The sequence below is a fragment of the Chrysoperla carnea genome, chromosome X (assembly GCF_905475395.1).
Source record: "Chrysoperla carnea chromosome X, inChrCarn1.1, whole genome shotgun sequence".
NCBI classification, from domain to species: domain Eukaryota; kingdom Metazoa; phylum Arthropoda; class Insecta; order Neuroptera; family Chrysopidae; genus Chrysoperla; species Chrysoperla carnea.
The window spans coordinates 30,257,325-30,270,194 of record NC_058342.1 but is presented as its reverse complement, the minus strand read 5'-3'; positions in this window follow the sequence as shown (position 1 = coordinate 30,270,194).

Here is a 12,870-nt window from a genome sequence, read left to right as displayed (position 1 = left end):
CAGCTATATTGTTGTACAGTTTCATTAAAAACTATTCGCTAGTTTAAACGTGAAAGCGTAACAAACAAACAAACAAACAAACATGCTTACTTTCACATTTATAATATATAGAGATTACCTATATATGTATATGATTCGTTACTACACCAATTCATACAATTTTTTGAATTGGTTTCAAAGCGTCAGTGTTAAATGTAGTGTAAGCACTATGATAGCTAGAGCTGAATGATGGAGCTTTTTTTTTGTGCAATATATGGTATGAAATAATACAGATGTTTTATAAAAATATTATTTTAACTTTCTATCAGAAGTTAGTTTTTGCTCCGAAAATCGAAGTCGAAAATTGTATGATATCGGAAGAAATCAATACAGCATTTCTAGTATGTATTATAAGGAAATATGAGTTAGATGTGTGTGGCATGTATATATGTATGAGTGGCTACCTAAGAGTGGCTATCTTTCTTTACTTACCTGACGTAAAAAAAACAAACGATTGCGTCATCAACATTGTCTATTTATGGTCAATTTACTCAGTCAACTGTTTTTTTTTTTCACTTGTTTAATTTAGATTTGGAAGATTTTTACCTATTTTTAGCCAAAACTAGGTGATAAAATCCTCGAATCCCTTTGGCAAAAACGGATTACGTGATTTTTAAGACCAATTCATACTGATGATGACTACTTGGTAGTCGACATACGTAATTAAATAATATAAAAACTCAGGAAAGAAGGGCGAAAAGTTTTATATAAATAGAATCGCGTCAGGAAACATCAAAGACCTTGACTTTTTGAGCTGGAAGATACGAAATGATCGCTCAAAACCAACCAAAATCGAAACATCACTCTATTTTACCTAACATAACCTAACCTATCATGAAAAATGTTTAAGCAAGTCTTGCTTAAGTTGCAAGGAGTGTTAATAATAAGTTCGAGTGACTCGGATGACATAATAAACTTACTCAAGCGATTTGAGTCACAAAATCCTAGTCGAATCGCATTACTAATCAGAAAGCTATGAATCTGACCGCTAATCAGAAACCTATGAATCTGAAGGTCATATCCATCACGACTTATTCTTTTCTGGCTTCGTGAAATGTATTTAGAAAAGAAATATTAATAGTTTTGGTTAACATCATCAGATGATATAAATCTTAAGGTGAGACTACGGAAAATATTATCTATTTTTTCGGTCATTGTACGATTTATCGATTGTATTATATATATTTTGTGTATAGAGTGGATCTTATAATACAAAAGAGTATATTAAGAGGGTTATGAAAAGAATATTTTTCAAATAAATCAAATGTATATTAATACCTGTTTACCTGAAGATCTACTTTTGTTAGCTGATAGTGGCGAATTTATAGATTTTAACACCCTTAGATATCATCTCTCATTCACGGTTTATCATTAAGGCTGTGCAGTCATGGAATGAATATACAAAAAACTTTACTTTTTCAACCCCCGTTGCAACAAAAAGAGAAATGTAATAACTTTATCGTGTTTCTGTTTGAGGCATCGTAGCTAGAAAATTGGATAAACCGATTTTGATTCAATAATAATACAAAAGATAAGTAATGCAAATGAGTCCCTAGCACCTAGGCCAAGAAATCGTCTATGCTCTTCGAGAGGCGAGAAGAAGATATAGAATTCGATGAAGCTATAGAATTCTATCGCAATAAGACGCCACACAAAAAGCCCGCAACTTCTCTGCTGGGACTGTCCTCAGGATTGATGGATCCAAGGTTTCGGATCTAAATATTCTATACATGATACCCTGCAGGTTTCTGTAGGTGCAGATAAAATTTATGGAGGTTTCATCGTCCTCCATGCATATTCTAAAAATGGGATCATCAGAGACCCCCATGTTATGAAAGTGGTAGTTCATGTCCTATCAAAAGTAATACCTTTCTCAATTGTGTTTTAGTGGATTTCCCTCTAGCACAGTCTAATTGGTTGGCTTGCTCCGAACAAATTTCTCAATCAAAATGGACTTGAACCGATTTTGATTTATTTTTGTTTGTTTGAAAGTTTGCGAGAGATTGACAGAGAAAAAACCTCATTTATCAGCGGTTTAAGAGCCATATTCATCTCGGAATTCTTGATTTTTACTTTGATATTAAAAAGTGCCTTTTCATAGACACTCTGCCCCCCCCCTTCTAGATATAAATATTTCATATGCTTAAAAACGTGAAAAAAAAAGGAAATTTGATTGTAAAATAATATGTATAACAATTATATTTGTTTCAAATGTAATATCTTATTATTATTCAATACTGAATTTAAATTTATTATCAATCATGATATCGAAAAAAAAAATTATTTAAAATAATAAAATTAAGGGAATGATGGAAAGCCGTTGGCGAAAGCATGGTAATGAACGGTAATGTAAAATGTATCGATAGGCGTATAGGTAAAACATTAAATGTATATATGTTATCGGCAATGTATATAATAAGATATTCTACAAAATTCTATATTATTTTTATAGGAACGAAAACCATTCGAATATTCTTCTTTTGTGTAAGATTTTGCTTCTTTTTTCTCGCATGTCTTCTTGAATTTCTTGAAAACGTAAATTTCACTCTAAAATGAAGTATTTTATTTTTTTTTTTAAATTCAACATTAGAGATCAGGGCTTACAAAGCTTCGTCAAAAGAATAACTATATGAACTAGACTCGGTAAATCTGTCCTTGGCATGAATAATTTTCGCAGGATCTCGTTTCAATAATGCTTATACATTTATATCAAATTTTTATTTTTTGAGTATTTTTATTTTGAATATGTATATAGAATGAAGGACAACCTACTAATAGTTTATGTAATAACACAATACCAGCCTTTAATAGCTAAGTGAACTGTGATTCGCTAAAACTATTTACTTTGTAGTAATATTATATTAATTGATTTGGTTAATTATCTCTCAAAGTAGGCCTCAGATCGAAAATTGATAAATAAGTTTTTGCTTCGTCTTTATGAGCTTATTCTGTAGGCCAAGGTTCTCTAATCAATAACAGAACACCCTGTATAACAATATATTTTACCGGTAACATATATACGCATCCCAACCATTCACTCAAAAACATATATTCGTACAATACCAATGCATTCATTAAACAAAATAATAATATTTAATTAATTAAAATAAACATTTCTAAGGCTAATTAGTCAATACATACATTTTATACATGCATACATGCATACGTACGTATAATACATATATACCTATTTGTTTGTTTATCCAATTACGTAAATATTTTGATATTAAACAGTGATCATTTTTTTATGATTGTATATGTGATGATGTATTTTATTTACAAATGTGTACCAAGTAACAGGCTGTAGCCAGTACTGGATTTAGACTTAGGACCATGACGCCCGGGCCTAGGGCGGCAAAATTTTCGGAACGTCAAAATTTCAAAAGCGAACTAATTCAAGGGCAATCGAAATTTTTTCAATAAAAATTAATTATTGATTAGTGATTGATAAATAATGTAGTGATTGAATTTACTTGTTAATTTACCGCAATGTTAATTTTTTGATAGATCAATTGGCTTTTATTGATAAATGGTGAGTAATCAGGTAGTTTAAATTGGAACTACTGAAAAAGCGGCCTTCTTCCTGTTTAATAGTACAATTTTTTATCGCCAGTTAGCGAAATTTATCTGATTTGAATTTGAATCACCTAATTAGGTGACTTTATGAACACCTATACCATTTTCGGTTGTCTGCCCGTCTGTCAGTCCATCTGCCTGTCAACGCGATAGCTCAAAAACGAAAAAAGATATCGAGCTTAAATTTTTACAGCGCACTCAGGACGTAAAAAGTGAGAGCGAGTTCGTAAATGAGCAACATAGGTCAATTGAATCTTGGGTCCGTAGGACCCATCTTGTAAACCGTGAAAGATAAAACAACAGTTTAAATGTAAATAAATGTAACTTATAAAAAAATATAACAACTTTTATTTGAAAAATTTTTGCGTAAACATCACTGTTTACCTGCGAGTGCGCAAATTAGGTGCAAATTGTATAGTATTTATTATATGGGAATATTAGCTATCTATGTTGAAGAGTGGATATCTTTCTTTACTTACATTGCGTCATCAATACTTTCATACATGGTATTTCTACAATTATTTCAGTCAATTGTTTGCTTTCACTTATTTTTTATAAAGTTTCCTTTTCATTTTTTCGGATGTGAAGTTGATTCTACTAAAATGTACTGTAAACATTGTCTTTCCATATACAGAATGTTCGATTTACACCTAGGCATATAAATATCACGAGTATGACAGAATACATGCGTAAAGCAATGCATCTAAGTGAGAGATATTATATGCATGTCTTGAAGCTTCGATATGCGTTGAGATAGCTTTAATACGCTTGGAGAGTGATATTTAAATGCCGAGATGTGAATCAAACATTCTGTATATTCATGAGTCAAAGAGCAATAATTGTCATGCGATACAAAATGAATGTATATTGTTTTAAAAAGACATAATCTTACACAATATAAAATAATAATAATTTGTAACAATCAAAAAAATGACGACTGTAATAAACAATAAAAATGGTAAATGAAATAATATCGAAACCCTTCTATAATAGTCTAGTATTCAATGGCACTACTTTTTCGAGAAAACAGGACCGTAACTGGAGGAGTTTTGTCCCATTTTGATGTGATAATGATTAAATCAGGAACATTATTAAACTAGGCGTTAATTCAATTTATGTTTTCTTTTTTTGCAAGACTGTAAATTAGAATGCCGTGAATACTTTTGCCTGTTTTTGCAAATGTCAGTTTGAGACATTCCATTTTTTTTATTTTAACTAAAGCTCAGCAATGCTCAAATTTTTCACTCGCCCTACAGAAATAATTAAACTGTGTATAGACTTTTCCGGGAAGATTATGGCCAATTTAATCGAACAATACACATCATCAAAGCTCGAGGAAACTGTAAGCCTTGTAGATAGTACTTTTCCCATTGTTGTTTCTGAAAAGATCCATCCAAGCAGTTCAAGGATGTAACAACAAAGGAAAGCTTGGCTTCGTTTTACTAACCTATTGTCTGTCTGTGTGTCTGTGTCTCTGTGTGTCTGTCTGTGGAATCACAGCTCCTAAATCGATGAACCGATTTGAATTTTTTTGTTTCGTTCTAAAGGTAATTTAATGGGAAATGGTCTTAGCTATGTTTCAAGAGCGAGTTTAGGATACCGTACCCGGAACAACTAAAAAATAGGCGATGATCCTCAAAATGGATTCAGTTTGGCGAAGGCTCTAAGGAAAAACATACCTTAATGCAGAGTGTTCTTAGATACGTTTCAAATGCGAGTTTAGGGTTCCGTACCCGAAAAATTTATCGGTTTTTTTTTTAAATTTTTTGATTGTATTGCTGTAAAAAAATGTTTATAGTCGTTTTGGCTTCAATAAGAATTTTGTATGCAATGTTCTTTTTCGAATACTTTCGATACGCAAACGCCATCTCGTCCTCGACTAATACATGTATTTGTGAACATGGATCCAACAACTCCACATAATGTAACACATAACACATAATGTAATAAAAATGCTAATTTTATAATATTACATTTTAATCGGTTAAAAAATTTCTATTTTAACTACTTGAAAACAATAAAATATTCAATTTCATTCTCTAACCGCAAAAATAATTGTATATTTTATAAAACTTATTTTATAAAAATATACAGAAAATACTGTTGTTTTTCAATTTGGTCATCTCATCATGTGTTCGTCCAAGAAATAGTATTCAATTTTATTAACTGACTTCAAAATAAGGATGAAGGTTTATAACACGTTTCTACTTAAGGTAGTACTATCGGTAATAGACTTTGCATTCAGAATTTACTGAAATTTGGCATAGTTGTCTATTATTATCATAATTAACCAATTAAATTTTTAGGGGCCTTCAGAAAACTAAAAATCTGAACGTCCAGTTTTATGAAATAAAATAAAATCTATAATTTCCCATAAAGATCAATGTTAAAATATCTTTAAAATATATTTTTTTCAGTTCTCTGAAGATCCCTAAAACTGGTTAATTATGATGTAATAATGGACAACTAGATCAACCTAATGCAAGTTTCATTAAATTCTGAATGGAAAGTCTATTTTCGATAGTACTACCTTAATTAGTTATTTATCAAAAATTACGATTTTCCAAATTCAAGCGATTTTGTAAGCGGTGAATAAATGTGTTCTAAAATTCAAACATCATCGAAAATATTAACAAGTCAAATTTATAAAACTTAAAAAACCCCCCGACAAATGCGATTTATTCTTTGTAAACCAATTTTTGGAAATTTAGCTAAAAAATGTTCTCAATCAAGTCGGTTCGACCGTTTAGGGGTTACGATGCCACTGAGAAACACACAGACGCACAGATAAACACTTTAAACTTATAACACTCCTTCTTAAATCAATATCAAAGTGATGGTCAAGGTCATCAGATGAGATGAAAAGGATCCTTAGAAAGTTATCATATTTTGGGACAAATTTTTGGAAATATTTTAATTGAAATTGTAATATTTGAGTTGACTTTGTTCTTTTGAATTACCAAATAATTTTACCATTTCACTTTTCGAAATGAATTGAGCCAGGTTTATTTGACCATTCATTTCCATAGTAATTATTTATATGTTAAAATTATACGACATGCCTTTTCCAAACTGAATCAATTTTGAAGATCATTGCCAATTTTGTAAATTTCACTTGTTGCGAAGTGTATTACGGGAAAGCAATTTAATTTTTTCTCTCAAACAATATTTTGTTAAAAATAATAATTTTTTAAAATAATAATTTCTCTTATATTGAATTGATGTTTTATCTACATTTTTTTTCTATTAATTATAAATTTTTTTGTGAAAAGGTCACAAGAATCAATTAACGTAATTAGTTTTTTTTTTCTCGTTGATTGATTTGATAAATTCCATTAAAATTTTTGCATATTGTATATAAAGTTATATGTGTTTACTGATTTTGTGTTTACTGTGTAACTAATTTATGCAAATGTTTTAATTATAAACCAAATCATTTTATTATCTTAGATTATAAAAAGACAGTATTTGTATGGAATGCTAATCACCAATGATGTCATGTATTTAGTTAGAATCTAGATATTTTATCTTAGTTTTTTTTATGTATCTTTTAGGTATTAGATTATGTGTCTAGATATATTTTACATCAAGTAAGAACTTAACTAGATTTGATTAAATGAACTTTGATAAAGTCAAGAAATGTACAACCTTGGTAAATTTATATAATAAGTATATGTTGCTTAAAATATCCTATCAAACAGTCCATGTAATAATATGGTTCTTAAACTGATTTCAATATTTTTACTTCATTTTCAGTTTAACATATGCAAAAATTGAATAACAGTATAAATTGAATAAAGCTTTATAAATACATTTTTTAATTAACAAACTTTCCAAAAATCACAAAAAATTCCTAGGTCATCGGCCTTTTTATTAATTTTTTTTTTGTTCAAATTTGGCTAAAAAAATGATGAATCATATAGGTTATCCTTTTCAATTGGATATTTCTATATCAAAAAATCTAGAGAGTGTGATAAAAAACTATCTAAAATATTTAGACAATCTTGTAGTTTATAATAATACCATCAAAATATAAGGTTGTCGATATGATACAAAAACAAAATTTTAATTTAATTATGAGTTCATCGAAGATCCAATTTTTTTATGAACAAAGACGACTATAGTTAGAGTATAATATAATTATAAGCATCACTTGCACACAATATATTATATATTTTTGTAGTTGCGTGGTATTGTAAAGCCAAAAATAACTCATTCTTGAGTACAAAGCATCTATTTGGTTTATATGTATTAATACCTTGCAATAAACCAAAACTTTTTTACAATACTGTAGGTTTACAATCACCTTTACTCCCGACATTAAAAGGGGAGTGTTATACATTCAATGTGTTTAGCTGTGCAATTGTGTGTCGGCCTCCGTGGCGAACCAATTTTGATTTTTTGATTGTTTGAAAGGTGACATAATCGATAGTGTTATTAACTGAGGCGAGGCTTAAAGAAAATCGAGTGGGGGGGATTAGTCTGGGGTTTTTTAAATTTTATAACTTTTATTTGTTACTCTTGGGGCAGATATTAATTTGAATGGCACTGTATTCAATTTTTACGCTCAGATATCAGCACAACGAGTAAAAAAAATGTCAAGTAAACCTGCTAGACACATCAGTCACTTTCATGCTTATGATCAAAGTTAAAGTCAAATATAAGGCCGCCAGTAGATTGTATGATCGAAATCGTATAACTTTTGTCTTAGTTTTTTTTTTTTTTTTCTAAAACTCTCCAGTCTCCAACTTTTTGAACATCCAACATGTATGAATAGCAAAAATTATTTTTAGCAAAATATAATCAAAATCGATCATAACAGGATATCCGTTTTATGTTCTTCGAGTCGTTTACAATTGTGTTACCAAATAGTGGGTATTCTTATACACAATAACGTATTTTATTATTTTAGTAAGATAAAAATTTTAAATGTTTTTAAAGAGTTCTTCTTAAAAACAGAGACGTAAAAAAAAATCAATAATCATAAATAATTCAACTGTAATTTTTATTTAAAATCAATAAATAAATAAATGAAATGTCTTGTTTATTCAGAGAACCAAGCACGTTGTGTGTTTTATAAAATACATTTTTTTTTTGAAAACATAATTTTAACTGTACAGACAGAAAAATTGAGTGATACGAGTGAGTAGATCTGTTAATGAACAATATTTGTTTTCAATTTTAATGCATCACATCATGTGTACTTCCATTTTATAATTAGGGGAGGCTGGGGATAAGTTAATTAACAAAATATAGTCGCCCTATTAGCTCAGTTGGTTAAGGCGTAACCAATTCCATATACGGTATGCATAGGGTAGCGGGCTCGATTCCCGCCGTCGCAACAAAATTCATTTAATTAATAGTTGTGATGGGCTGGTTAAGTGCATAGATTATGCATGAAGGAGGTGCACTCAGCCTCTGAAATTGTAGGAGCTGATAACAAATCAAAACAAAATCCAATGACTTTCCGTCAGTCTGATCGTGTTTACAGTCGAGAGAAGATTATTTGAAATTAAGAATGAACACTAATGAAACAAATTCAAGTGAATTTTTGACAAGTGAAAAAGGACGAACTATTTGAATATTCTAGAGTGTTCTGGTACTAGAAATTTCGATATTCGGCGATATATAGAAATCTCTAATATTTACGTTACAAAATAGATCCTTTAATATTATTTATACCATTAAACATGCGATGTATTTTAACCCGAGCAACGCCAGGTTTGGCTGCTAGTATATCTTTAAAAAAGCATTTCCAGCTATCATCTTTGTCGAGAATTTACATCTAGCAACGCCGAACGATTATAGAACATCCCCGAACATCAAAACAACAAAGGTGATTTTCCGTATTTGCTAGCATATATTTCTTCTTGTAGGTTGTTGGATTAGGTAATATTCGATTCCATTCTTTGACAGTTTCTTATGGAAGTAAAAAATTAAGTGATATCTGTTAATGAACAATGTATGTAAATAATAAAAATATAAAAAAGTACAATAATATTTGAAGGTACAGGTATATCTCATCTCGTCTATATCGCCTCGCCGTTGTTGGTTATTTGTACAAATTTGTGTCTATTAAAACATAATTAAAGAAAGAATGTTAATAAAAGTTGTAAATAACACACTTCGATTTTTTTTTTCTTTTTTTGTTATTTAAATACATTTGTTGTATTTTTTTCAAATTTAATGAGTTTTATGTCACCTTTTTGGTGATAATATTATTTGAATTATAGGTGATGTTATATTATTCATTTTTCATAATACTTCTTTTTCAATCTTTATATACATAATAATCCAGTCAAATTAAGTCATTTTGACAAAAAAAAAACACAACCAAATTTTTTATTCAAAGTTGTTTCCAACAAAGTATTTTTATTATTCTAGCCAACTTCATATTCGCGAAGTAGTACAAAGTCCTCGTCCCGTCTTGTTTGACTCGACCCGAATCGAAGGTGTGTTAGAGTACATTACTTACACTTATTTACGAGCTAAAAGCGCCCATGGCTGAATTTACGCCGCCTATCAGGACAGGGTCTAGTCATCGGTCGTTGCGTACTTTCTACAGCGAATTAAGCTGTCGCAGTGATTGAAAACAAATGAAATTGTCTGCAATCACTTCCAATTGCTTCAAAACAAAAAAAAGACAAAAAATTAAAGACAAAAGACAGACCGAGGGCTAGATCTCGCCCAGATAAGCGCTTTTTTTCCTGCTACCATCTCCATTCAAGCTTCACGTCCTTGTATAAATATGTTCTTGTATGTACCATTAAGTCGTCAGTACTCCCATCAACCGTTAAGTAATCTTTAGTCCCTTGAAGCGAGATGTGCTCACGTGCTTTGCACTTGCGTGATATATTTTGCGCGTGAAATATTCTTTAATTTCCTAATTTTGAATTTGAAAAAGTGAATAATTTTAGAACAAAAATCAAAATAATCACATTCATTAATTAGACTGTAAATGTTTGTTTTATTAATTCTTTGCATATTAAAAAGGACGATTTTATGTATAAAATAAATATACTTATAGCTTATGTACTTGTAAGAATGCTTTCAACAAAAATTATAATTATTAATTATTATACAATTAAATATTAAGACAGTGCAAAATTTTTGAAAAATAAATTTCAACGGTTCGCACCGTATGGCACCGAATATCCGTAAAGTGACGAAAGCACGGGAACAGGAACACCTCTCCGTTAAATTACTTTTCCAACGAAGCCAAAAAAAATCAAAAACAGACAGACACACACACATAGCGGTCAAACTTATAACACCTCTTTTTTTTAGTTCGGGGGTTAAAAATAAAAGTTATTATCGTTTTAAATCGAGCTTGAGTAAAATGCTCATAAGGAAAGTGCTGACGGGAATAAAGTCAAATTTGGAAAAACTCAAATATTCTGATAAACTTATTTTCATAATCACTTTATATAGGATAAATTCTTCAATATTTTTTTTTGTGATATAATAAATATTAATTTGACTAGACTATAAAAAAAGTATGTGTGATTTTGTATTATATGGGATTATTATCATTGGTTTGATTACTTTAAAACATAAGAAATCAATTTGAGTTTGATAAGTAAGTGTTTCTTTACTGCATCACTAAAATTAAAATAAATATAAAAAAAATAACTAAAAACCAGTCTAAACAGCACAGCACAGCACAGAACACTACAACACATCACAGCCCAATACTGTTAAGATACTTTTATTATGAATACTTTTTTATTATGGAATGTCTGTGATATTAAGGTGGATGTACACTGCGTAATGAAGACATTGCAAAAATTTTATTGTACTTTTTTTTTGCAAAGCCACAGGCAATTTTGATCCGATCTTACTGGAATTTTTTTTGAAACCCACTAATTTTGGATTCTTCTTTTCAGCTGTGATGTCAGTGATGTCAGTTATTACTAATGTGCTTAATTCCAGAACCAGGACTCCACATTCTTGAGACCTATTACAGCTAGGTTAATTTTGATCGCAAATTTGAAAAGTTTGACCCAAATTTAGTAGGATTACATACTTGGTTTATCCAAATTGGATAAAATTTGGATTTGATAGAGCAAAATTAAATTTTTTGGATTCTGATGACGTCATAAAGTTAAAAAATTCGATTTTTTGATAACACAACCAAATTTGATCCGATCTTATTGGAATTTTTTTTGAAACCCACTAATTTTGGGTCTTTCTTTTCAGCTGTGATATCAGTTTTTCGCTAGCTATCACTAATGTTCTTAATTCCGGGACCAGGTGTCCTCATTTTTGAAACCTATTAGAGCTAGGTTAATTTTGATAACAAATTTGAAAAGTATGACCCAAATTTAGTAGGATTACATACTTGGTTTATCCAAATTGGATAAAATTTGCATTTGATAGAGCAAAATTAAATTTTTTGGATTCTGATGACGTCATAAAGTTAAAAAATTTGATTTTTTGATAACACAACCAAATTTGATCCGATCTTATTGGAATTTTTTTTGAAACCCACTAATTTTGGGTCTTTCTTTTCAGCTGTGATATCAGTTTTTCGCTAGCTATCACGAATGTTCTTAATTCCGGGACCAGGTGTCCACATTTTTGAAACCTATTAGAGCTAGGTTAATTTTGATCGCAAATTTGAAAAGTTTGACCCAAATTTAGTAGGATTACATACTTGGTTTATCCAAATTGGATAAAATTTGGATTTGATAGAGCAAAATTAAATTTTTTGGATTCTGATGACGTCATAAAGTTCAAAAATTCGATTTTTTGACAACACAACCAAATTTTATCCGATCTTATTGGAATTTTTTTTGAAACCCAATAATTTTGGGTCTTTCTTTTCAGCTGTGATATCAGTTTTTCGTTAGCTATCACTAATGTTCTTAATTCCGGGACCAGGTGTCCACATTTTTGAAACCTATTAGAGCTAGGTTAATTTTGATAACAAATTTGAAAAGTATGACCCAAAATTAGTAGGATTACATACTTGGTTTATCCAAATTGGATAAAATTTGGATTTGATAGAGCAAAATTAAATTTTTTTGATTCTGAAGACGTCATAAAGTTAAGAAATTTGATTTTTTGATAACACAACCAAATATGATGCGATCTTATTGGAATTTTTTTTGAAACCCACTAATTTTGGGTCTTTCTTTTCAGCTGTGATATCAGTTTTTCGCTAGCTATCACTTATGTGCTTAATTCCGAGACCAGGTGTCCACATTTTTAAACCTATTAGAGCTAGGTTAATTTTGATAACAAATTTGAATA